At 41.1% G+C, this 27198-nt stretch overlaps 1 long non-coding RNA gene across 1 annotated transcript in view; it reads left to right on the forward strand.

Moving 5' to 3' along the window:
• LOC101751181 overlaps window positions 1–27198 on the forward strand; it is a 344852-nt gene that overhangs the window by 195245 nt on the left and 122409 nt on the right. The gene's annotated exons all lie outside the window — the stretch shown is intronic.

Genomic DNA, 27198 nt, shown 5'->3' on the forward strand with positions numbered 1-27198 from the left:
CAGGTCTGTACACACACGTCCCATTGTACACAAAAGCTGCTTATTCTTTTTAAACCAGTTGGTGAGTGTATTGTATGACATCGAGTCATCCAGAGAGATTGCTTCAGCCAAAGTGGCAGGAGAGAAAAGAAGCTGAGAACTCACACTTTAATCTCTTTTCTGATGTGATTTCCCAATTGCATCAGGAGGCACAGTCTCACTGAGCTTAAAGCCTGATTATGCCAGAAGGTAACACACAGCCACGGCTCTGCCAAGCAGCTTTCCAGGAGACCTTTCCTCTGGTTCCCTGGGGATGAACCAGCTCCCACTGTTCCCTTCAGAGTCTGCTGGCTGCGATGCTGTTGAAATGCAGTTTATGGATGAAATGCAGTATAGGTATCTTGCACTCCAAGCTGACAGACCGCTAGCTCAGCCATCAGCTGTCAGCCCATAATATCTGTGGTTACCTTTCCTTTTTTTCTTTTTCTTCCCCCCTTGTTCCTTTCCCCCCCCAATCCTTAAAGTGATGGCAATAGGAAAGCTAATGGATTTGAAATGGCAGGAGTAGCTCCACTGACTTATTTAATAACTGTAAATAAAGTGAGTTGGAAGTTCAGTTATGAATGGTGGTGTCCCCATGCTTTTCTCCCAATGCCGACTCCTGGCGTGAGCTGCTTCCTTCCTTCTCACTGTCTCCTGAAAAGCAATAAAATGCAGCAGACCCTTCTGTACATTACATCACGTTTAGCAAAAAAAACTCCCTGGAAACAAGTTTATCTAAAAGGCTGGTATGGATTTTGAATGCCTGCTGCTGGATAACATTGCTGTGCTCATTTAAAAAATCATACTTTGAATAAAGAGCTCCTTTGGAGGCTTTAAAATGTGAGTTAGTGCTTCTGCTGCCTTGGTGGCAGATATCCTTCAGGTGAAAGTATTCATTGCGATGCATACAAACAACACATTGACTACGGTCCCATTTTATATTCTCATTCAATCAAGCTAAAGGTATTAAAGCTCAATTCATATTAAAAATTTTTTCCTGTGGGTGTGAAGTGATTTTGACACGAGCACAGCTCACACTGAGAACCCTCCAGACTTGTGGCTTCAGAGCAAGGAAGAGGAAAATATAGGTTGGGGTGGGGACAGGAGATAGAAATAGTTTAGAGGACCCTTTGGTAATGGCTGGAGAGACATGGCTCTCACACACCACTTGTCACAGATTTATGGATCATCTGTTTTGCTGATGCTTATAGAGCTCTTGCTGAACATAACCTTCCTTCTTGATTTTTTTTCTCCTGATGAAAGACTGCTAAAATTATAAATGTTCCTGTGATATCTTGAGGTTTTCTTAAGAAGGTGCATTGATAGTACAGTTGCTGAGGTACTCACGAAGTAATATATTTTCTGTGTAGGTCTTACCATTTTCTGAGGTGCACATATACTTTATATATCTATTGACCAATCTGTCCATTCAAATAACCAGCTGATGAATCTTCTGCTGAATATGCCTGCATAGAATGAGACCATTTGTATGTCATCAGTACTACCTGAAATGCATAATCATTTTAAAATATATACCATATTCTTCCTTGAGTCCACTTAAATAAACTCGTGTAGAGATACATGTGTATGCATGCAGCTGTAGGAGATGTAACCATGTTTATCAATGAAGCACAGCGGGATTTTAATCTCATGTGCATCACAATGTGACAGTTGGCTCTCTGCTCCTCCTTCCCCTTGCAGTTTTTTCCCAGTCTGTAGGGATCATCTTAATGACAGTAAAGGCAGTAAAGGCTGCAAATGTGTGAGGACCAGCAGCTGCCAGGCACATGCACATCCTCTGCCACGCAGCTTGGCTCTGCCCTTACTGGGCTCTTCTGAGCAGATTTAGATGCGTTTCCTCCTGCACTTCTCTCCTGGGACTACAGTGGAGGTGATTTGCATCTACTGGATAAAATAGGTAATTTCTGAGTGCTGCAACTAACTGTACTCTCTCTTGTAAATAGGAGTTGTAAAATGAGAGGTTTGGTTGTTGCTATAAAATTCCATGTGCAATAATGTGTTTCATCGTTCTGGGTTGGACAAAGCCTTGAGGTGTGTGGGACTGAAGGTTTGCCAAAAGCGTTGACAGTGCAAATCCAGCACCTTGTTTTCATTGAGCCATTGAAGTGCCATCCACTGTACTAGCAGTGGCAATGCCAGTGGATTGGGTTTTCAGTTTAAGACACATCTAAATTGTCTGAACATTTAACTCAGGCACTGCTGGTAGAGAGATCTGAAGTCTTGGTGCTTCATTCAGCTTTTGAGTATGAGCTGCACCAAGGCTGGAAGCTCTGCATAGCTTTGGGGGTTAGCACCTTCCTGCAAGGAACGTCTCTTGTCCTGGGGCCTCAGGAGGTTTGCTGCAAGGTTGAGAAGGTTTCTTGTTAGGATAGCTGTGAAGGGAGATAAAATGAGCTGAATGGTGGCTTTTTAAAGAGCTTTCTGTAGGGTCCCCATACTGATCATCTCAGCAGTGCTGTAGGTGGGCTGCCCCTGGTTGTACTCCTACAAGAGGGCAGAGCACATGGGGCCAGCAGCACCCAAAAACAAGTGCATACACAGATAGGTTGGCAGGGAATACAGATGGTGCCCTAGCCACAGAGTGCACAATTTGATCAAGTTCCAGACCTCAAACATCCCTAATTTAAGGGTTGTCCAGATATACGTTTTTAGGTTTACTCATTATAGAAATCAGAGACCAACTACAGCACTCAGATACTGCTTGAATAGTAATAAAGACCACAGCATGCAAAGATTTTTAAAGCTAAGGTGTTAATTTTAATCCATTTTTAGAAAGGCGTGATTTTAGAAAGGTAACCATTTTATTTTAAAATTTTTAATTACTCGAGAGCAAACTGGGTTTATACAAGTCCTGGAGCAGGTAGATTACACTCTGGAAACCACGTATTCTGGCATGACAGAAGAATACTTTTATAATGAAAACAGGAAAAGATTTGTATACAGAACACTACACCTGAAAGTGTGATCCTGTGTCAGTCACTGGGAATTCATGTAGAATTTCATTTAAAGATTGATATTTTAGATACAAATTAGGAAGTTCTGTTGCTGCATTAAAGTGCATGCATATATTCTGCTTTAATACCACGTCACGTTATACTCAGCCATGTCTAATGTGGCTTTACAGACATAGAAGCACTGTTCTCTAGTTCTGAACTGCAGGATTGAGGCTGTTGTTTATTGATGGTGATTTTCCTTTATTTTACTGATGACAGCAATGGGGATGACAGCAGTGCATGAGCTATTGCTACAGCTGCTATTGCTCTTTTTGTCTATTAGTGTGAAGTTTGATAAAGAACTCTGTACTGTGTGATTTAAGTGAATGGATAGATGAGAAAAGAGAAACCAACTATAACATCTAAGCTAATCATCCAGAATTAATATGCTTTCCATATTTCTGAGCTTGGCAGTATTGTCAGACAATTGAAAATTTTCATCCTTGTTTTCTTTGTTAAAGATAACAGGATATTTTTTTTCCAATTTTACATTGAGTTTGATTAGACCTTCCAGAGATGTGGCTGATTGATGGTAAGACAAGCCTGCAGTTTATATCTTGTCAGAATGATAAGGTAAATCAATTAAAATATAAGGATGAATGATACTTGGATTACCTTTTATCTTCAGCATTTTTCAGTATGTTGTCTGTAAAGCTTGGAGCAGAGCATTGCAATCTTTTGTGGTCAGTCAAGAAGCGACAGGAAATATGGTGTTCTCAAAACACAGATGGGCTTTCCAACGAAAGAGAAGTTTTGAGTGGTAGATGATAGCATACTGTATACGACAATAAGCAGGTGCAGAAATCTTCGGTCCTCTAAAATTATTGGAGATGTCCAAAGTTTCCATTCTCTATTTGAAAAGACAACTGTCTTGTATTGGGCAGAACAGAGGGGAAAAAGGCTTTTGTTGGCATGTCACTGGGATAGGGTTTTCATAAGAACTTTGCTGTATTTCTGGAAGTTTTAAATGCACACTGTTATCTCAAAGCCATGAATTCTAGATAGCCAGGTCCAGAAAATTCCTTTTTAAAGAGAGAAGATTAAATATAAAGCCATATCATAAAGTCTAGTATTAATGCAACTGTTCCTCCAGGAATCTTACTGGGATTACTTTAAAAGAATGAACCTCAAAGTGCTAATTTAAGGTTTGCTTTTGCTTTCCTTTTTAAAGAGAAACATGAAGGAAAGAGACATTTAAAGAAAAGTAGGAACTTGAAAAGTAAGGACCAGAACTAGAGATAGCAAACTTTTCTTCCACAGTGAAAAACATTGGGCTTTTATGTTTGTTTGCAGAGTTCCTCACTATCAAATTTTCATGTTTCTTTATGGAAATTTTCCAGCCTGGAAGTACAGAGGGAGTGTGTACACACAGAAAAGGATGGAAAAGGAGTGATAAACCCCCTAATAAATCTGTCACTAGGAAAGACCCTTGGAAATGACACAGTTCATAGCTTTCTCCAACCACCCCATCTCATCTTTTAACAGTATAAAAAACTTGTTTTAAAACTAGATTTCTCAAGTGGAAATGTATAATTTGCTGGCAAAAGATGCCAGCTTTTGACATTAGAGTATAGAACCATTCAATTAGATTTACAGTTCTGAAGTCTATATTCCCTGGAAGATTAAACATTCATTAAGTTCCCCCTTTTCTTCCCCTTTATTTCCTGCCTTTCGCTCCCATCATACTATAACTTTCATGAGCACTCTTAGTTTTAGTGCTTTAATAAAGCAGCTTTTCTAGAAGTTTAAAGGTACTTCAGATTCTCTGAAAACCTCTTAAAAATTCACCCCTAAATAGGTAATTCACCCTTCCTTCCCTATCCCCTTGTCACCCACCATACATCTTCATTAAGATGCATCTAAAAGAAGGTCGTCTGTAATTTAAACAATTACATCAAGGGTTTGATTTTCTTTCTCTTTCTCTCTCTCTCTTTTTTTTGTACCATTGTTATGACTAGACAGAGGATCATACTGAGTACATTAGCCAGGCAGTGACTCAGGACACCTACTGCTTGGAATGCCATTGCACTCTGAAAGGAAAGGGATAAAACCGTCTATCCTCCAGCCCTGAACCCCACTACGTAGTAATATTTCTGCCACAAAAATACTTTGCTGTCAGCTCCAGCAAGGCAACATTGGATAGCTGCGGTAGTTTGTTGTCAAAATGAAAAATGGTTCAGTGCAAAAGGTCTCATTGCTGGGATGCTAACAATCAAGGAACACTAAGTCAAGCATTTGACAAGGAACTTTGGTCTTGCTGTTAAATACCACTTAATATTGTCCTGCCCGATAATCCCTGCTGTTTAACAACTGTGCAATCATGGCTCAGTGATGGCATTATGCCTTTTCTGAAGGGAAAAACTAGGCCATATGTCATGCATTTGCCTGCAAAAGAAAAATACATGTCTCTTAACATCCAAGGAAAATATAGATGTTTCAAAAATAAGACAATTACAAACACATTATAGCCTCGATTCTTACTTGGAGTTTGTGTCCAAAGTAGAGTGTTGTAGTTCTCAAGGAGGTTAATTTGGGGTGGAAAGCTGAGTAACCACTAATCTTAACCTGTTGAAAAGCTTGTATGTACTGCATACAACCAAGGAGCAAATGGACACATCCCAGCCTTTATTCAGCAGCAGAACTGGAAAGCTTTGCTGTTATCACTCTGGTCTCTACAGCTTCTGCCCAAGGAAGGGCTCCCTTGCGGCGTGAGTTGTCTCTCCCAGTTAGATTTGTTGCCTTCGGGCCATGACCTCTCATGTACCCATTCTTTAACTGGTCCTCCTCAGATAAACCTCTGCATTCTTTGTGTCATTTTTCTTACTGCCTTTCAATGCCTGATCTCTTGGGTCACCCAGCCACAGATGACTCCTTTCCCTGTTTTGATGTGCCTTTTGGATGGTTTAACTCTTTGTGCCAATAGCACCTTTTGCTTTTATTTGCCCTATTTAGTTCTGAACCTACTTCTGCATTATGATTTGGGGAATGTGTAATATGAAGAAATTCTTTAAAAAGGAGGTAGAAAATGTTGCGGTGTAAGATGAATAGACTATTGAGGTGAAAGTCAACAGGAAATTTCTTCATGTTAGTTTGCCTACAAATCCAAGCCAGAGCTGGAAATAAGGATATTCACACCGAAAAACAGGCAAACAAACAAAAACAACAACAACAACAAAAAAAGCAGTGGAAAAGAGTTAAATGGGGAAAACTCAAAGTGTCAACAATTTGCAATAGCGCAGAAAATAGTGATAATGACTTTCAGAGGGGGAATTCCTGGAAGGGCAAGAAATCCAATAATTAAGGACGAACTTGAAGACAGCATTTGCAGAAAAGAGTAGAGACCCAAAAACACCCCTCATTAATTCAGCTTCTGGGACAGTGTCCTATTGCTGACGGGTGAGATCCAGCAGCTGAGCCCGGCAGTTTTCCACTCACTGTTTCTCCATCAGTGTGCTGTCAAGGTAGGCCTACATTGTGCAGCATTTTGCTTACATATAGACCCAAGTGAGCTAAATAAACATGCAAAAAAGCAAAGAAATTCTGGAAGAGATGGCTGATGGCAAATATTTTTCTATGCTTGATGTGTCAGCAGGGTTCTGGCAGGTGCCCTTAGAAAAATACTGCACACATTTTTGTGCATTCAACACCCCCTTTGGGAGACGCTGTTTCCTCACACTGCCCTTTGGGTTATGTTCAACACCTGAGGTGTTCAAAGGAAAATACAACAACTGTTTGATGGTACTGAAGGTCCGAAGGTTTGTGTAGATGACATTTTGATCTGGGAAAACCAGTGGAGGAACCAGTCAGTGGTTCGGCGCAGCCTTGGAAAAAAACAGGAGTTAGGCTAAAAGCTAAACCGACAGTAAGTCTGTGAGATGCCAATAACATACCTGGGAGACACATAGCAAGGTTAGGTGCAGATCACAACAAGCTTGAAGTTAAGTTGGCCCCAGATAGTGAAGAAGGAGTCTAAGGTTTCTGAAGTGTAAATGAACCTGTGCCTGATGTGACTGCCTAGAGAACCTTGGCATGAGTGCCAGAACCCAACCAGGTGAGAGCTGCGTGGTTATACACTCTGACTTGTTATCATGAGCAGTGCTTCACAGTGCTGCCAACTGATAAATCTTTTAGATGCACAGTGAAAATACGATTTTGTCACAGAATGCCAAATTTATATGTGCAGTTCCTGCAATAGGAATTAGCAAATCTCTTGGCCAGAGCAGCCAAGTGTGTATCATGATGTTTGACTGCTGTGACCTGTTGCAGAATAGACTTGATGATGGAGGTGACAGAGAGGTTGTTGTTTTGTCTGTTTCTCAGTGTTTCTTATGTTAATCTCCTTATGTAAGGCTTTATAGAGGGGAGAAAAAAGATCGTGTTCTTCCAATCTGTCAGGACTCAATCTGGAGAAGCAGCTCTGTTCAGAATTACTAAGACAGTGGGCAAGGTTAAGGTCTTGTAGACTCCCATCTCACTTTTCAAGATCATTCCCATATATAAAAAATGCAGAGACCACTTTGATGATGATTATGATGGTGATTTGAAACGAGTACACCTCTCCTTTAAAGACTGTGAATTGTCATGATTTTCTACCTACCCCAATGGATCAAACAAGCCTGTGCTAAAGAAAAGCATATGCAAACTCCATACAAATGGAAAACTAAGCTTCTTAGACCCAGTTCTGACACAGTAAAACTCCATTTCTTTATTTTTAATCTAAATTTTTACCAAAACAGTCCTTGTGCTTACAGTAGATGAGAACAGTGCATATGTGAAAAGAAAGCAAGTTTTAAACATTTCCTTTATGCAATTCATCATGGTAGGGCATTAGATATCTCTGTTCTGGGAACAAAGTAAGCAGTGAATCACTGATGATTTTGCCATAAAAGTAAATAAATCATAAAAATGAATTTAAAAGACAGAAAGAACTGACAAAATTTGTGGTTTTTCTGTAATCTCCACTGATTTTTTTTCCCTTTAGTTATCTAAGTAGGTGAAAGAGTATCAAATTTACAGAGAGGAAAAACTAATCTTTCTGAAACACATTTTCCTATATACTATATATATCCTTTCCTGCAGAATGGAGTTTTGTTTGTTTGTTTTTGTCTTTGCAGTGATGCAGTTCAAATCCGCTGGCTCCAAAGGAGCTCAGTTCTGTTTCAAGTATCCTTAACTTTATGAGTAAGGCACCATTTTCCTTGTTCAGCAGCCCCTGAGGGATAGCTTTAAATGGGCCTATAAATCTATTCCTGAAACTCTGCAAGGAAATGATAGCCTGCCAGACTGAACAAAGCAGCAGATACTGTGTCAGATGTGTCATATCTTGTCAAATGGCAAGTACATGGCTACTGGGGTTGTGTTTCTATTTGCTGTGGATATAAGCTGGTTGCAATTGTTAGGAAGTATTACTCACCCTCTTTACATTCAAGAGATGAAATGGAAAATAAAATTGTTTCAAGATTTCCAGTGCTAGAAGCTGGCTTTATGTGTTGGAAACATCTAGGCTGAACAACAAAAATGAAGGAACTGCCTCAAGGGTCTCACCTGAAAAAGGGATAAATCCACTTTTGGTATTATGGTGTATATGCGGGGGGGGGAAAGAACGTAATGAGAAAAGATTGAATAGTCGGTCTCTTGAAACTGGCGGAAGAGCTGGAAATGCTCAGTATCAGCTAGATAATGGAACTCTGCAGCTCCTGGTGCATAACTGGAGGACAGGACCAGTGCTAAAGCCACACAGATCACAAACAGGGTTTTCACAAAGCCTCACTCCTCAGGTGAAACTCTTGCATGCCTGGGAACTGACTTCATGGTGGCTTGGATGGGATGAGGTGTCGCAGCTCCAACCACTACCTGTATTTCTGGTAAATCAGACAGGGCTGCTTGTCCTTCATAGATCTGGACTCACCAGCTTCCAATTACAGAGGAGCAGAAAGGCAGCAAGGCAAGTGCTACCAGTGGCATTTCTAGTAACAATTCCCTAAATAGTCACTTGAAAAAGGCAGGGAAGCAAACAAAGCTCCATAAACTGCAAAGTTAGAGCTCCAAAATTACCGGTATGACTACAGCTTACCTTGAAATGCTAATCACTGAAAAGCCCTACATTTAGAAGTAAGCCAGCTATTGTAAAGGCACAGTGATGTTCTCATGAGGCATAAATAATCTTTACCATTTTTATGATTTATTCTCTTGAATGGATGCTGTATCAGTGGGTCTTGGTTTATGGATGGAACGTAGTTACAAGTCAGTTGAGATGTCTCACTCTGGACTAAAAAATGAGATTTCTAGGCTCACTCTAGACTTAAGCTGAAAGCTTTTGCCTTCTGGGCTGTGGAAACAAAGGCACTTACAAGTTGTCCTAGTCATTTCCTTCTCATTTAGATCATTAACCATGGAAGCTGATATTGCTAAAGGATGTCAGGCCAGTGGCCAGCCGGGATGGAGTGGAAAGTTTCCCTCAATTCTTCATCTTCCTCTAATCCAATATACTTCGATAAAACTTACTCTTGAGGCATGCTTTGCAAAATTCTTGTGGTGTAAAAACAAGACTGAAAAGTAGTTAATAAATCAGAGATCTGGGCTCCTACACTTACTTCACTCATCTCCAACTGAACCTCCTCTCCAAAGAAATAGAAAAAATACCTTATCACTCACCCCCTCGAGAAAAAAAAAACAATTCTAATTCCTAGACCATTCCAAATTTTTCTTCTTTTTCTGGGAAATTCACTGTACTCTGCTCATTTTTACTAGCCAGTTTTTTCAACTGAAAGTAAAATGATTGGATCTTTCTCAAGAATGATAGGGAAACCCAAAAGTTGGTTGGAATCACATTCACAGCAGTGTGGTTGGAAAAGAACAGCATTCCTCCATCTTATTTTTAAAATTATCACAATCCCGTGGTTTCTCTAAATTCTGTACTCTGAAGATCTGTTTTGGACCAGATATTCAGCACTAGATGTGAATTGAAAGACAATGGCTGGGGCACGTGGCAGTTATGGGAGCCTGTGAGCAGGTTGAGTCACCTAAATCAATCTGCACCTTGGGGTTTTCCTTTACTTCACCAACAAATATAAACCTTATTATCCTGAGCTGCTTCCTGAACTGGCTCCTTTCCAGGGCTTTTTCTTGCCAAAATATTTGGCTGACTGTGGAGACGTTCTCCATATTTTAACTTCCTGAATTGCAGTTAATGGGACCCACCTGGTCTGATTTGGAGATGAGTCAGCAGAAGAGTCCAGTGTATTTAGAGTCCTTCAAAGTCGTGTCTAAGAGAGATTCAAACCCAGTGAAGACAGAGAGCCAGGGTTTACATCACCAAGGCTTAAAACTGCGTTCACTGCAGGACTGCGGTGGTAACCGCATCTCAGTGTCATCTCCTGGGATTTTATGGAAGTATTTGTCCAGATAGATAATATTTCAAAAATTAATTGCATTTGTGATTACAATTATCTGAGGGGGCAGTTTTGTGTAATCTTCCACACTTCACCTCCCAAGCAAAACTTACCTCTGTCAGTAAAAGCCCTGAGATCAAAGCGTGTATTTGCTTATCACATGAAAGGCTTCAATGGAAATAGAGGCTGTAAGTTCTTCCTGTTCCTGTCAGGCTAAATGAAATTGCTTCTGCTGGCAGAAGTTGTTCCATTTTAGCACCTCTTTGGTGGGTTTCAGAGCCCATTCTAGGCTGCAGGTAAGGCAGTGTGACCTAAACCTCACTGGTGCTTCCCTCTGCAGACAGAACATTCCTCACTTGTCTTTCTGTTCCCCTGTTTAGGAGGTTATTCCTTTGCACTGTTTTAGGAAAGAGTCAGCTTTTCTTTGTTGCTTTGTTTATTTTTTCCCATTAAGCAGAGTGGCTTCTTGTACAGAAACAGATTTCTGATGGGCAGTCCAAATAGAAGGTGTCACTTGTTTGTATGTGTGCACCATAGTAGTAAAAAAGAATAAGAAGTAGTGGATGCTCACAAGTCTTGCCATGAATGTAATGGTCATTTTTCAAGAGAAGGAGTTTAACTGAAGAGCTGTCTGCAAACACTGAGCAGCCTTGTTGATCTCAGAGTAACTTCTGCCTTGGGAAACTGTCCCTACTCCAACCCTCAGTAGAATTCAGAACTCTCAGCTTCACAGTCTGTGGAGGAGTGGATCACACACTCAGGGGAAGGACCTGGGACAGAGGGTCTGGTAATGTAGGTTATGTGAAACCTATTGTGCTTGTAGATATTACGGAAAAAAATGCAGAACAAAAATAACTTGCCTTTCTTAGCTGACATTAGAACCAGTAATTGTAGTTTGTCTCTTCCCAGAGAAATGTATCTGACACTTTTCAGGACAGATCAGTCATTCTGCTAAGTAGCAAGATCCTAAGTGGCAATCTTTCATTCATGCTCCTTCCTTTCTTTTCTGTGGTAATTGAAATGCTAATGCTGAGCCAAGACTAGATGAAACTCTTCAGATGTATATTTGTGGTTTGCTGAGAATTCCCTACATCAACGTTCAGTGTTTTTAAGGGAGGAAAAAAATGTTAGCAGTAAGATGTTCCCTTGGAGGTAGTGATTGTTTCACCCCCGTGTGAACTTCCCTAAGAGAATGGATTAAAAACTGTATAAAGTGATGGATAATGAGGATGAAGAAATTGCCTGCTCTGTCCTAAAACCAGTTCCAAAATCTCATCAGTTCAGCAGGCAAATACAGCATGGTCCTGGGCTTCCCTGCCTGGCAGGCAGGTAACCTAAGGGCGTGCATGCTGGGGAATGCTGGCAGCACACAGCTCAGTCCTCAGTTCTGTGCACCAGGCTCAAATGTACCAGCTGTAAAGCTGGGCCTTTAGAACTGGGGTGTGTGAATCTCTTTTGCCAGATGGCAGTGAATCCTACAGAGCAAGGAGGGCTGGAGAAAAGCCATATACAGCTTCTGCAGATTCTCTAAGACTTTACGGTAACTGGGTAACCTCACTAATTATAGAATAACTACAGTAATTAAAACCAGAGAAAAGCAATAACTCTTATCTCCTGCATTTAAATGCACTTAATACATTTAACAAGCTCCGAAACGTCAGAAGCACAGCCATGTGTGAGCCCCTGACTGCCAACTCAGGGTAGGACGTTATCTTCATGGATAGGACATTACCTTCATGGCTTTTTACAGTAAAATTGTCAAGTTAACAAAGAAATCCTGTTACAGCTGTAACTATGGTTGTGCTGCTGTGTCCTGGACGTAGCTAGCCATGAGGGAATTGGAGTTAATCATGCATATGTAATGAGGATGATCTTCAGTTTTGTCCTAACTGAAGACATTCTGGTTGTTTTTATGGGTTGAGCTGAAGCGAGGGGTAGTTTTGTGACTTCAGTTTCAAGCTAGCCGTGTTTCCTTTTGCACCTGGGAATATTACAAAAATCCTACCCGAGAGTGGTTATTGAAGCACACAGCACATGTGTGCTTCCAGACAAATCCTTGTTTCTAATTAAAATACACAATGGATTCCTCAGAGCTATGAGATCTTCAAGAAACTACAGTTGTTATTAATATATATATATGTGTGTGTGTGAGAGAGAGAGAGAAGATAATAGCTTAATTAATAGAATCTGGAACTCTTCCAAAGCACATTATGTCAGTTGAGGTATGTGAGGTGGGGAAGCACGGGGTGGCTGGCGTGTGAAAAACATCTCTCATGATGAGTCTTGCAGGAAAATGCCAGTCACACTTCAGCGAGCAACATTGGATGTCTGCTCCATGCTGCTGAGCTCCACCACCCACCCTGGTGTGGCTGTTATTGCTTCATGAGCATTATGGTCTGCAGCCTTTCTTTGCTAGGAAACTCTTCTGCCATTCTCCACTGTCCATGTCACGGAGACAGCCCAGTTTTGTTCGGCTCAAGCCATAGCTCAGCTGGGAACTAAAATTGCAGTGCTCTAGTTTGCATTTGCAGCCAGTTAAACCTGTGTAATGTGCTCACGTTACTGAACCCTAAATTTAAACATGGAAGGATCACAATGCAAAATTTCAGCCAGGGAGAGGCTGTCACTCCCGTCTCCTGCTGCAGGGCACCACTTGTATTTCCAGAGTAAGCTGCAGTCTGACGGTGTCTGACACACAGGTGGGTCCACCCAACGTGGTGGATTATTATATACATTAACTATTGTACCGGAAACAAAAAGAGCCGTCAGTGCCTCTCATTGCACTTAGCTTTGTTTTAAATATGCTGTTTGTCAAGAGGTATTTTGCTGGTTGAGTAAATGTCATTAAGCTTGCAACTTCTGTGCAAATGCCCAGATACTGGTTTTTGTAGATGGCCACTTGTGTGGTGAAGGGCATTATGACAAGGAAGCAGAGGACAGCAGCTCATTCTTGCAGTGGGTTCTAAGGCTTCTGGAGTTAATCATTCTTCAAGGGCACAGCAAGGCACAGCAGAGCCAGGTGTGTCTGATTTCCCCAGGGCTTGATTATCTCACGATAACCACATCCTCTCAAGTTGATTTGCTGCTGTGTTTTCCAAGGTAGGGTTTTTTTTCTTCTTCTTCTTTTTTTCCTTTTTTTTTTTTTTTTTTGTTTCCAAGGAAGTTATTTAAGTAAACTGAATTGATTATACAATTTACCAAACGAAGTGTGTCGTGTCCCCCCCCACTTTTCTTATTTTATTTTTAAGAACATCACACAGCCAGTTTGCTTAGTGAGAGAGGCTTGCAGAATGAAATAACCCCATTTATATTTTTAGTTTCAAACATGGCTGTCATTTCCATTGAAACTTTATGAACGTGGAAACTCTGAGATCAGCAGTGAGCTTGTACAGGTCAAGCAGCAGTGAAGATTTAGAGGGGCAGGGGAATGGATGGTCATAAAACGTGTCAAAACGAACAAAAAATAGTTCGTACATCCCTTGAGCTGCTGACACCTGTTCCGCTGATGTGGTTTAAGGTATCCCAGTGCTCCCATCTCCAATGCTGTGTCCCAGTCATGCTGGCTGGACAGACTGACTTGCTGTGAAGTGTGAGTGTGCTCAGTTTTGCCCAGAAGCTCTCTGTTTTTACACAAGGGATGCTCCAACTTATGTAAGACTGAACTTTTCTCACTTCAAATCTTAAAAGCAGCCAATCATTTGAGTTAGTAAAGCATTCCAGCATTCAGCATTGTAGCATGGGAAGTCCCTCTGAATCGAGCCCCCAAAACTCCTGAGCTGCTTTTCCAGCTCTGCTCCTAACTCATGCTGTGAGGTTGGACATGGCATTAGCATCTTTGTGTGTTGTTTTTCAACAACTAGATGACTTAATCTCTGGTAGATATGAGAAAGAATTCAGTCTTGTTTAGATCACTGGTTTAATTCCAACAAAGATCCTGGTAGACAATTCAGATATGCTATTATTAGTAGTAACACAGTAGTAGCACAGTCAAGGTATGGATTCCTCAGCTTATGTGGCCAAGCCTCCTTCTTAATTATTAGTTTAACTTCAAAGCAAATGAGAAAAAAAAAGCAAAAAACAACAAAAAACCCAACCAACTGTTGACAGCCTCAGTGCTATCACAGGAGGAGAGCTCAGACTCCCGTGTCTTGTAGTAAATGTGACATCTCAGCTAATGTGTCTAAAAATAAAAGGGAAGCGGTGGAGAAAGTGCCTGTTAGCTGCGAGTTCAGCCGCACCCGGGTGCATTCTTTGCCTGATGAGATCTTTTTGTGACAGAGCCAAACTGCAGATTTCCAAAAGCCAAAGTGTCAGTCAAAAATGGTAATTTCACCTCCACTTCTTGCTCACCATCGTTAATGTTTCGACTGCTGATAATGGAGCAGTGACAGGAGCTGGATTGTTTCCATTGGAGAAGTTTGACTCAATGAAGCTCGCTGCCTTTTTTGGAGGTTCCCATTCTATGTGCATGGATGAATTTAGGGACAGGTCATCTCTTCTGTCACCTCTGCACCACTCTGGACACATGGAGTGCCCGGAGGCAAAATTTGCCTCTAGTGGAGAGAACTGAGAAGAATCTCTATTGAGGTTGTACTAGTACCATCCTGCATCAGGCGTCTGTCTGCTGAGAGCCTTGCTGGGAAGCAGTGTGTTTTCTCAACTGGAATGCACCATGACAGACAATGGCAATCAGCTGGTGCTGTCCCTGCCAGAGCTACAGAACGTCCACAAAGGGACCACAGCTCTCAGTATCCCACTCTGTAAGTCTCTGTTGATGGTAGAAAATGAAGATCATGGTCATTTCAGATGGCACATACTGGCAGCTCGTGGTCCTTCCAACACATGGGGCTTTTTAGGTCAAAGCACCTCATTCTACAACGAGTTGAGAATTTCTGGAGGAAAATTTTTCATCATGATTCATCAAAACCACAGCTTTTTGCAGGAATGTATCCATTTTGATGGTGTTTCCCACATGCAGGACAGCTCTTGGCTTTTGACAGTGAGAGACATCTTTAACAGGCAGTCAGAATGTTTGAATTGGAATACCCAAGGTCCCAAGCGACAGCTTTCACCACTATTACATGTCCTCGGGTGGGTCTCTTTTTCTAAAATATTTATTCCTAATACAGAGAAAAGATGTTTTTGCAATCTCAAGCATTTGTGGGATGGGAAAACTGTCAGGCATCTTTAGATTTTATCCAGAACTCCTTTTTTTGCAAGGATATATTTTCTGAAGCATCACTCTTCTTGTATTAGACATATTTTTAGTTAAAAGTAAAAGCAGATGGAGGAGATTAGTTTTTCTATTTTTCTGAGGGAAATAGTGAAATCATCAATTTTTGTCACAAATGGAATTTATGGAAATGGCTGCAAGAATTGACGAATCATTTTTTATAAACCTGAAATAGGATAAGTACAAATTTTAAGTTTCCTAGAATAAAATCCATGTTTGCACGGTCAATATTTTGTTGAAGTTGTCCATAAGCACCGCAACTGTTTCTTGAATAACTCACTGGACAAATAATTGCGAGATTTTTTTTAATGCTCTGAGTGCAAAACCCTGATTGTCTGAAGCAGATGGGCTAATACAAAGTGTTTGGAAAGAAGGGAAGGAAAATGCTCTGTTAAAATTTTGAACACTTTTATTAAGAAGTCTTAATTGAAACCAAAATTTGAATCTAGGCACTTTTGCTATTATTTATTTAGTGTGCCCATTACTTTCATAGCTTTCATCCAAGGATAAAATACCATCCACCTCTTCTGTGTCCTTGCTGAAAACCTCTTCTGTGACTTTGCTGAATCTACTGCATGATTTAGAGGTTGAATTATTTTGGTTTCTTCTGCATTAAAATGAGATTTTGTTTTATCTCATCAACAAGAATGAGAATTTGTATACCCCCTTTCTCCTATTCAAACAAGACACTTTCAGTTGCTCAAAGCTGATTTTCGCTTGCTGAGTGATGCTTTAAAATCCAGAGTCGGGCACACAGTGATAATACTGATATTGAGGAAGTGAATGGAAGTTATAGCTAACAAGATTTAGGGGGTGAGAGCGTCAAATGGAAGAGTCTGAGGACAAAGTTGTGTTTGGGATGAGAATGGAAGAAGCCTTCAGAAGCCGTCACGCTTTAGGTTCAAGGCTTGTGCAGTAGCGCAAGGGCATCCATCCAGGTTGGTTCTCCCATCTGTACATCTATACAGCTTCAGAAGTAGGCTCAGCATTTAACTGACAAAAGAGATGTTCGGATCGGTAACTAAGCCATAACATAGATCTGATACAGGACTTGTGCTGTCGATTCTGAGAATTCTGAGAATTACAGTGTGGGTGTCAAAGCCCCAGGATAGCATGTGTTTCATGGTATCCCTCTGCAAGCTCCAGCAAGGGGCCCCTTAGCAACACTGGAAATCCCCACGGTCGCATGAAATGCGCTTTCCTGGCACATCAAGCACTGAGGTCATGTGGAATGTCTGACTAAAAGGGTTTTCTCTATCTCAAACTGAAGAAACAGCAGGCACTTTTATTGTTTTTCCTGAAACCTGCCTCTCGCATGGGTGAGTGCACTGGCACTCTGCATTTCTTCCCCCTTTCAATAAAACCAATTATCTTCTGTTCTGCCTTCTAGGGGCCTGTACAATAACAGGGGGAGAAGGTCCTTTGCGCTGCCCTCCATTTCACTTTAGATAATAATATTCTACATTCCAGAAACTGCCGTCAGTCTTTCAGCTGGTAACAGCACTCTGATTTTGTCTTTAATAATAGTAGTAAAGTGCTCCTATCTGAGAGGCTGTTTTCTGCATAGGCAATTTCCAAAATGTGGGCTCCAGGTTCTGTTCTTGGCTTCACTTGTGTGGCTGCATGCCATGGCTAGGAAGGGGCAGGAACTGTGGTCCCGTGAAGGCCTTGTTCTTTATTTTCTAGGCTGTTTCTTTATAAGTAATAGTAGAAGGAGATGAAGAACTTGAATCCCAATGCAAAAAAGAGGGTCGCAGTTTTCCCCTCTCCTCACTAACAAAATCCAGCACCTTCTCATAGAATTGCACAATCATTCTGATTGGAAAGGACCTCAGGAGGCATCTGGCCCATCCTCCTGCTCAAAAATGAGCTTCGAACTGAGTTCAGACCAGCTTGCTAAGGTCTTTGTCCAGTTGGGTCTTGAAAACTCCCAAGGATGGAAATTCTACCACCTCTTCTTTCCAGCACTTAATTGCTCTGACAGTGAATTGATTTCTCACACTGAGTGTATACACAGTGCTTTTTCTGGTTACAGTGCTGCTATTCTATTTCTGGATGACAACTCCTGATGTCAAACCATTTTCTTGATGTTCTTTGAGTTCCTCTTCAGCCATCTCTTACTTTGGGGTGACATGCATTGCTAAAACTCCCAGATGTAAGCTTCTGGATTTTAATTGCAGCTTCATCTAACCACTTGGTCATCTCTTGGTTACCTGGCATTTCTGCCTCGTAAAGCAGAATTGAGACATACCTGTCTGTTTCTCATGATATGACTTGTTTTGGGCATTCTGTTATACGTCTTTTGGTACACAAATATAGAGTGTATATGTATCTGCTTGCACAGGATGCCAACAGATGGCAATATTTTGTTGTCATTACTCGATGCAATTCTTTACTACTTTGTGCTGGGGGAAGTTTGCATTCTTTGTTGTGACTTAAGGAGTTGCTGAAGCTTGTGCTTGCCTAGTCCTAGGGATACCTCTCCACTGTGGCATTTTTGTTTTTCATGGAAATCACGAGTGTACCTTCTACAACATGTCACATCTCAGAATTTCACAGCAGTCTCTTTTAAAGCTCTTCCATGTGCTATGGTTCCTAGAAGGCTGTGCTCACAGCACAGCAAACTGAAACATGAGTTGCCAAACGCGCCTGAGAGTTTTCCCTGGAAAAATCCTTCATGTGCGTTTTCATAACTGCTGTATTTCTCTGTATAGAAACAGACTCAGAAGACTTACAGGCCCTGGCTTCTACATTACACATATTTCATTAGGAATCTTTAGCTGCAGTAAACCTCTTTTTTGGCTGTATTTGCTGTGGCTTTTATTTTCCTAATCATTCCAGCTTACGTGTTGATGTGGGTGGCAATGTATGCATAGGCACAGGAATGAAAAATCCTGCCCTTAAACCATTGGGCTTGCCACCTAATCTCTCTGCTTCCACTTCACTGCATGCAGTGGCCTGCTGGAAGATTTTGGACTCAAGTGCTATTAGTTATTTGATCCAGTTGAGGAGGTAAAGAAGGTACAGGGAGGTGTAAGTCAGGCGTGAGGGAGAGGAAGCCTGATTACGTCTCTCACAAAGCCTATGTTTGCAGAGGGCATGAGAGATCCAGATCTCCTGAGGAGGGCTGCTGTTTCAGATAGGTTTTCAGCTGAACATGCCAGTTTTATCAGAAATGAACCTTCTCAATCCCTGTTGATCACTTTTTCCTAGTTGTTGTGAGCAAGCATTTGGCAGGGAAATGAAAACAGATGGTCCTCAGCATACTGTCTTCTCTTTTTCTCAGTTCACTTTTTGAAGGGGGGAAACCCAAGTAAACTGGTCTTTTCTTCTTTCTCTCTGAGCCAGGAATCCATGTGTCTTTACAAAACTATAAAATCCTTTTAAAGAGCATGCCTTTTCCTCTCCCATTACTTTGACAGTAGCTGACACAGGTATAAGCCATCTCTTGTATCCCATAATGATACACATCAGCTTTGACCTCTACAATGAAGGCTGGACTCCCAGCAGCAAATCCTTAGGCAATAAAAATGAAACCACTAGAAAACCAACTACCATTTATTTCTTTTTAAAAGTGTTTCTTTCTTTCTTTCCCTCAGCAGACTTTCTCTGTGTTGAAAGGGATCCTCTGGTCACAAGTCAGCAGGCGAGGTTGTCAAAAGCTTTGACAGTCAGTGAAGTGGAACATTACAACACATGGTAGCAGCACGCACCAATGCAGAGTCCCTACACTACATGGACCTCCCTCCAAGAGCAGCCTCAGATCGTTCCTCATCCAGGCCCCCCTCTAGTGATTCAGATCCCCTACTTCCACTAGTCCTGACAGTGCCCAGTCCCTAGGTTGTCCTTTTCCACAGGTACTGCTAAAGCAAATAGCACACAGTATTTACTAGGTGCAACACTTTAAATCATATTAATCCAGCCAATAAAGTATTTATGGCCAATAAAAATTCCACGGTGGCGTAGCTGATTCGTAAGGAGGATGAACGAGAGACACACACCCTGCCCCAGCCAGGCTGGGAGGAACGAGGGAGCAATGAGAGGAAATGGCACTGCAGAGCTCAAATGGTCCATGAGCTGGGGACAGCAGGAGAGAGGGGCACATTGGAGTACACTGACATTTCTGTTTGCAGTTTACGTTTGTAAGAAACAAACAAGCAGATGCGTAAATCGTTGTGCTGATGGTACCTGTGGATAATGCTAATGCTTGGTAGACAAACCAATATTATAATACTCATTTTTTGTTTGACTAATATTTTGGGCCTTCTTTTTAGTCCTTTAAGTTTGGATAGATGTTACTTTTGAAGTTCGTGTGGTTATGACCTAAGTGATTGCTTTAAGCCCAGGGTGTATCTGAGTAGCTTATTGGTTTGGGAATGTTACAGACTTGTCAGCTAACTGCGGGTTGGTCTGTTCTTCCTGTTTTATTTGAATCAAAGCTAAAGAATAAGATGGTTCCAGTGGAAATCACTTCCTTTCGTACGTTAGCTTACTAGAGCAGATAGGAGGAAAATGATAACTCATTGCCTGGCTTGATTGGCATCTTGAAGCCCTATGAGTCAACAGGTATTGGAGACAGCAAGACTTCTGGTGTTACTGACGGGTATCTGTTGCCATTCCCAGGGATGAGGATAGGCACTTGCTATTTTTAGATGGAACACAGAGAAGGGAAGGTAAGAGACATGAACTCATGGAACAGTTTATGAATTGTCTCTGACATTATGTTGCCTAGTCAAATCTTTCTTAACCCGTAGTAGTTTTGCCAGCATCTTTTCATGTTTCCACCCAAATTAACATTCACTCTCTGCAGAGGTTAATGAGCTAGTGTTGTTGAATGCCATTTTGCAACAATAACAGCAGAAATGGGAGAGGAGAGGCAGTCTTTCTGCAAATACAAACATATGAGGTTTTTTGTTTGCTTTCTTCTGTTTTTTTCCATGTTAATTCTTAGGTGACTTTCCATTTGACATCCTGTGCAGCTTTGAAAGGACATTGCTCCAGCAAAACCTGTGCTTGTAATACCACCACCCTTTAGAACAACAAACCCATTAGTACGTGTAATTCTAAAAACCCTGACATGGCATGACATAGAGATGAACAAGGGCAACACCCAAAGTTAGCAAAGGCATGCTGTGATACTAGGGTTCCCAAGAAGCCATAGGTCCAACCTCTTAGCTGAATAAGCTGCATAACTTTATAACAGAAGAGAGATTTGGCCCCTGGGAAGCCTCCAATTCCCATGCTCTCTTGTCATACAGGTGTTTCAAACTGCAGAAAATAACAGCTAGATTGATACGTCAAATTTCCTGTGAATTGGTATTGTTTCAGAGCATACTGATAGTAAGTACTACTGGCCCACAAGCAAGGTTACTTGTCCAGCTCTTGTTCTCGTGCTGGAAAAATAGAAGGTCATGGCAAAGAGATGAATTTTCCGTTGCTTCCTGAAGGAATAAGGATTTGTTGTGGTCATTCTTAATTACCTTGAGGATTCATGATTATCTGACACCCCACTGAATGTGGTCTACAGTATGACAGAGACCTCTGTCAGCTTATACAACTGGCTTTCAGCTTCATGGTTCTGCTGTTCTGTTTTTTGTCTTTCTTGTACTCCTATGTAGAAGTGCAGTATATGGCCAAAAGCAAAGAAACAGAATTTTCCATGAACATGAAGTATTGCATAAGCTGATGTATGTATACCTAAGTGCGTACATGTGTGCCTTAGAATCTGCATATATACTTTATTTTCTTTAATCATTTCACATGCAGGCAAAGGATTCTATACGTCAAGTCATACATTTGTGCATTGTATGATGTGATGGAAATTAACACCTTAATATATATATGAAAAACAGCTCCAATTGGATTTTTTTTTCTCTTACTGTGTTTCCTGCTCCTTGTGACTAAGTGTGGGTAATTATCTTGGCTCACTTTTTCCACTCCACCCATGCTTAGAGAAAACCTGTTGCAAGTTTTCTTGATATTTTGCTTTTTTTTCCCCCCTCTCCTTTTTTGTAGTTTTGTTAATTAAAAGGTTTGCAAATTGTTGTATGTGATAATTGTTCTTAGTCGAGTTTAGCTCTGTAAAAGTGGAGATTTGAAAGAGGAAGTCTAGATGTCCCATATGATTTATTTTTGTTGTAAGAACTACAGAAAAAAAAAAAAAAAAAAAGATTTCTATAAACTTATAATGAACTTTCTCATTTAAAGAGGATTGGACCAAATAATAGCACAAAACTGTTGTTCACTGCTGAAGGAGCTCCTTTCTTACCACTTCATTTCTTTCAGTTTGGTATGAATTCTGTAGCTTCCAGACCTTGTATGGCTTGCTGTGATTGAAACTCAAGGCTACATCTGCACATCTACATCATTTTCCCAAAACAGCTGTGCTGGAGGAAGAAAAAATCTCACCAGCAATTTTCCATGTCCCCGGTGTGAATTGCACTTTCACTACAATCTGTGTGATTCCTTCGTGCTTGGGCAGAACTGTCTTTAGAAGACTGGCATGGTGTACAAAGGAGGTGAATGGTTTTCTGTGTGCACCATCAGCTCAGCATTTTCCTAAACTTGTCCCCAGGTCCCTTAAGGGCAGGGATGGAAGAGGAAGCATGTTCTCAGGTACTTCAGAGAGACTTCCTATGGCTTGAAGGACACATCTGGTGGAGACTTTCCAAAGCCCTCAGCATTGGTGCTCCTATTCAGTCAAGTTCATTGAATTAGCTAATGTGGCAGATGAAAACTGATAAAATTAGTGCAGAGGGGTGGCTGTTGGCTGCTTTGCCATTTGGAGCCTTGCTTTTTAAAGGTTGTAGGGTTTTTTGGTTTTATTTTGTTTTTACTTTGTTTCACAAACTTCCAATTGATTTTGAGACCATTTTCTTGTCTGGAGAACCAGACCTTTGGAATCTACATTTCCCCACCTTTCAGAGAAAACCTGGCAAAATGCAGCAGTAAATTATCAAATAATACACCTCATTCATGTAACATTTCACACATAAATAGCAAAAAATATAAACATTGACCTCCATGGATCAAATGAAATGGGTCTCATAGGCATTTTCGCCTGACCTCCGAAACATCCATAACTTTTTTTTTCTCTAATAAATGTATTCTAACTTCTTAAAGGATTTACTGTTTTGATCTGAAGAGAGACTTGCTCTGTTCTGCTCAATGGTTAAACAGCACTAATTTTAGGGCTTCTAGAAGATGCAGTGGTTTTAAATATGCTCCAAAAAGTGACAGTGGTGTTAAATGGAAATGAATTGTTCCATTAGTGCTACATACAGGTGATAAGAGACTTAATATTACTATTTTAGATCATAAAATGCTGTGTGTTGCACAGCCCCAGACAAATCCAAATTATTTTAATTATGATTCCTTTTTTCTTAATGAAAAACATAGTTGTCAGAAGCATGATGAGAGGTGGGAGAAAGGATGGGAAGGCACTTGGGATGTATATATGCACATAAATTGAATTGTCATTCTGCTGGTAAGGACCATACAAAGCTGGCTAGCAAGCTGCCGGCCAGAGTTCACTGGGAGAGTGTGAATGCTGTACTCAGAATAGAATGAGCCAGGGAGGAACGACAGAATATTCATAAGGTTTTTGCTTTGTGATTCATTTTGGTTCTGGACACCGTAAGTGAAGAAGCGTCTTCATCCAATGAGTTCTCACTTTCACTGTTTGCAAATGTCTCCTTGAGTTTTCTTTGCAGACATTGCCAGTATCCACATTTGCATGCCTTCCTTTCCCTGTGCACTTGCTTGTGACCCTGGGGCATAAGTAGGCAGCTTACCAGGGCCGGAATGAAGCACAGCGTCAAAGCCAAGTTACGCAGAACCTCGCCATAAGCAATTAACAGATGACATGTTTGACGAGTGCAAATGCATAATTTCCAGGAGGAATAGCTTTATGGTTTTCTGCAATTAATTACTGAGCACGATTTAAACAAAACAGGGAAAATACAACGTCTCAAAAATTACTTTGAATCTTTGTAAAAGAATTTTGGAATTGTTAATATGTAAACAATGAATGATTTAGGAGGAAACTGCAGGGTGCTTTTCTTGTTCCTATCAGTGTATGCTCCTCCAAAGCATTTGCTTCTCTGTACCTTTCTTCTGAGACTTCAAAACGTTGGTGCCTTTCTTAATTTAAAGCAAGAATACGGAAATCAGTTGCAAGTAGCCTGTGAGGAAGAGGGGGACGTTGAGCTGGGACTTGGGAACATTTCTGTTCCTCCCCGCAGCTCTGCTGCCTGAGTGGAGAGGACCCATAGGAAGTCCTCAGCACTTTGCAGGATCTGACCCCAATATCCGCAGGCGATGGTGCCTGAGTAAGCGTGTGGGTTTTCCTGAATTACGTTTGGCTGTCAGCTTTTCTGCTGCAGTCAGCAGGGACTTGTTTTGTCTTGCCATCCGCCAAAATAATTCCCACAGACTGAGCAACCAGAAAGGTTCAGGTACAGGTTACAGACTTCCAGTCATCCAGAAAATTGACAATCGCAACAGGAGATGGATTTGACTGTGTCTCTTTTAGAATATTTTTCCTCATGCATGAGACGTTAGGCAGACATCTTAGAGAAAAGTATCAGGTCCTTTTGTTCTGCCACTTCCTTTGTTTTATCAGAGGAATCTGACAGATCCAAGGGGGATTTCGTTGCCGGTGGCTTTGGTACTGCTCACGCCTTGAACACAGTGGAGCAGCTGCTCCAGAGCGGTTGAGCTTGATGCAGTGTGGGAGAAGCAGGAAGAAATTGATTGGGGAAATAGAGGCGTAGGGATAAGAGGAAGGTGAAAAAAAGGGGATGTGTAAGTTCTGGCAGACCATGCCAATTTTATCCTGTTTAATTACGACTATGTCTGCCAGTTTCTGGCAAGAAAAGATTCCCACTGACCATTCGCTGGAGGGAAAAAAGTGTGGAAGAACCAGTCATGGCTGGAATTTGATTTCATAAGAGAACAGTGATGTCATTTGTTACACAAAACTGAAGTGCTGTTTGGCTTTGGGTAACACTTCATCCAAAGCCTAAAGGAAGAAATCATTGTCATCGTTCATTATCATTCTTAATGAAAAGTTTTTCTTCTGAACCAGAAATGTCACCTTTGGAGTCCATCCCTTACTGTTGCTGTCTGTTGTGTACAGTGCCCAATCCAATAAGAAATGCCAAACATATTCTAGGCTGTGCCATGGTATGGCTTGGCATTGCTTGTGAGATTTCCTTCCCCTTTGTCCAGCCTAAGTTTCTCTGCAGTACAGGGACAAATACTGATCATCGTGAGATACAAGAGTGACTCCCAGATCTGTGTCTCATTTGACCGCATTACCGAGTGTTTTCCTGGCACCACGAGGCTCAGTCTTTCCCTGTGTAAATTCTGAGAATGAGGTTCAGCAAGGAACAGCCTAAAGCACGAGTTACACCATAAATAATTGTTCAAGCTTTAGTGCTTTGTTGAATCAGGATGTGAAAAGTCAGCTGACAAAGAATAAAAACCAGCTTTGAAACAAAGGTTTGCTGAGTGACTTTCATTCATGAAGAACAAACACTGCTCTTCTTGATGATGGAGTTGACTTATTCTGATTTTTTTTTTAGTGTCATTATGATGACCAACATAACAAATCGTGCCTGATTCATGGTAGGACTTATTGTTAATTAAATATGATGTTGGCCTTACAGATTCCATCGTATTTAGCATCTTTGTATTTCTGTATTATCTTATTATTTACAAGTTAATCTGTGTTATGTGCCAAGTGTAAAATCTCTCTTCTTTTGAACAGCTTTGTTTCCAATAATCTTTACTCTTGCCCTTTGGGTGCAAGAAAGTCAAATGATACAAAACAATTACATAAATATGATTTGTAATTTGCATACCAATGGTGGGAGAAGAATCAAAAAGCATTCATATGGGAGAGGAGTTCAGTTCAGAGTCTGCTGTAATTTCATCAAGTTATCATCAGACGATGTGAGCAGATTCCATGAAGGAAATGCTATGGTAGCCAGTGCATAACTCTTGTTTCCCAATCCCTTCATCAGCTTCCTTGCTCTCCTCGGCACACGCTTGAGCAACATAACGTCCTTCTTGTAGCGAGAGGCCCGAAACAGCAGGATGTCCAGACCCAAATTTCACCTCGTTAACCGCTGTAGCATAAAATGGTGGTTATATTTTTTTCCTTTTTTAGTGTGCCTTTTCTGTATTTCCTTTTAAATAGGATTATAAATGCAGTTCTAGGCAGCAGCACTTACCATGCCAATGCTTGAGGATTTTTTATTGCTTTTCTCACCACCTCCTTCTCCATTTGCTTCCATTTTTTCTGTATTTATACTCCAGTTAAGGGGAGGAAAAATGAGCATTTCTAGCAGTAAGTCATATATGAAGCCACTGTACTGAACGTGTGGTCTTCACTTCCCTTACAGTCTGCTTGGCCTTGCCTACCCATCTTACCAGCATACAATGCCACTGGGTAGCAAACAGGGCTCTTTTTCACTCACTCTCCTGTTCAGACCTGCTGCTTTTTGCTCTGAGACATATAACAGATATGAAGAGAAAATATTTTCCAGGGAAGACAGCACTTACCCCCACTATTGATGATGGTGTGAGCGGCTCAGAGAGGAAGAGAGGAATTCACCTTCAGACATGACGCTGCTCAGCGGGTGCCCAGGTACCAGTGCTGCCAGGCAGGGAAACAAAGCTGAGCTCTGATAGGAAGGAGAGCCAAATGTTTCCTTCTTTAATAGGATTGACATGATTTTTCCATGATGTACATGGCAGAGTAGAGGGAACTCATGTAAGGACTGAGGGACTTGTTCAGAAGGGGCAGGACACTACCAGATGGCATATGCCAGAGCCAGTGATGGTGACCCAAAGGACTTTCTTCTAACTGAAAACATTATATCTCATCCAATGTTGTAACCTTTAAATGCAGCCTCAAAGAGTTCCTGTGGTTTCCCCATAGCAATTTCAGCTGGCTGGAGCACCTAGCATTGGCCCAGGTCCCTCTAAAGTGACTTGAATCACATGTGGCCATGTATGTTGAGGTTACAGTGCCAGGTGACATGATGAAAATTCAGTGTTCCTAGTAGGACAAATCACAGAAAATCAGGTTTGTCTCAGTCTGATTGAGATGCCTGGCAGTTCAAAGGATAGCATGAAAATGTCATCCCTGAGCCAACAAAAGCACAAAAGTTAGAACAAATATGGCAGTGATAGTGTAATGTCTAACATCAGTCATGATTAAGAAGTCCTCTTTTTCTGTCAGTGGCTGTACTCCTAACCAAAGACTGCATGAGTTGCTTTCTTCTGGCCTCTGAACCCTAAAGTTAGTCAGCAGGAGAACTGTCTAATTCTGGGAGAGCACTAGAAGCTGGTAAGCAATGATGGATAAATAAATAATGCTTTCCTACCCCTCTGTCTAATCTGCACCCATAACTGACAACACAGTCTATTTTTGATATGGAAATCCCAGAGCAGCTGTGTTTGTTTGTCTTTGAAAGAATTCAGCAACATTGCTTTCATTTTGCAGACTTGTATTTTTTTTGTACTATAT

This window comes from Gallus gallus, chromosome 18, assembly GCF_016699485.2.
Source record: "Gallus gallus isolate bGalGal1 chromosome 18, bGalGal1.mat.broiler.GRCg7b, whole genome shotgun sequence".
Taxonomy (NCBI): Eukaryota; Metazoa; Chordata; class Aves; order Galliformes; family Phasianidae; genus Gallus; species Gallus gallus.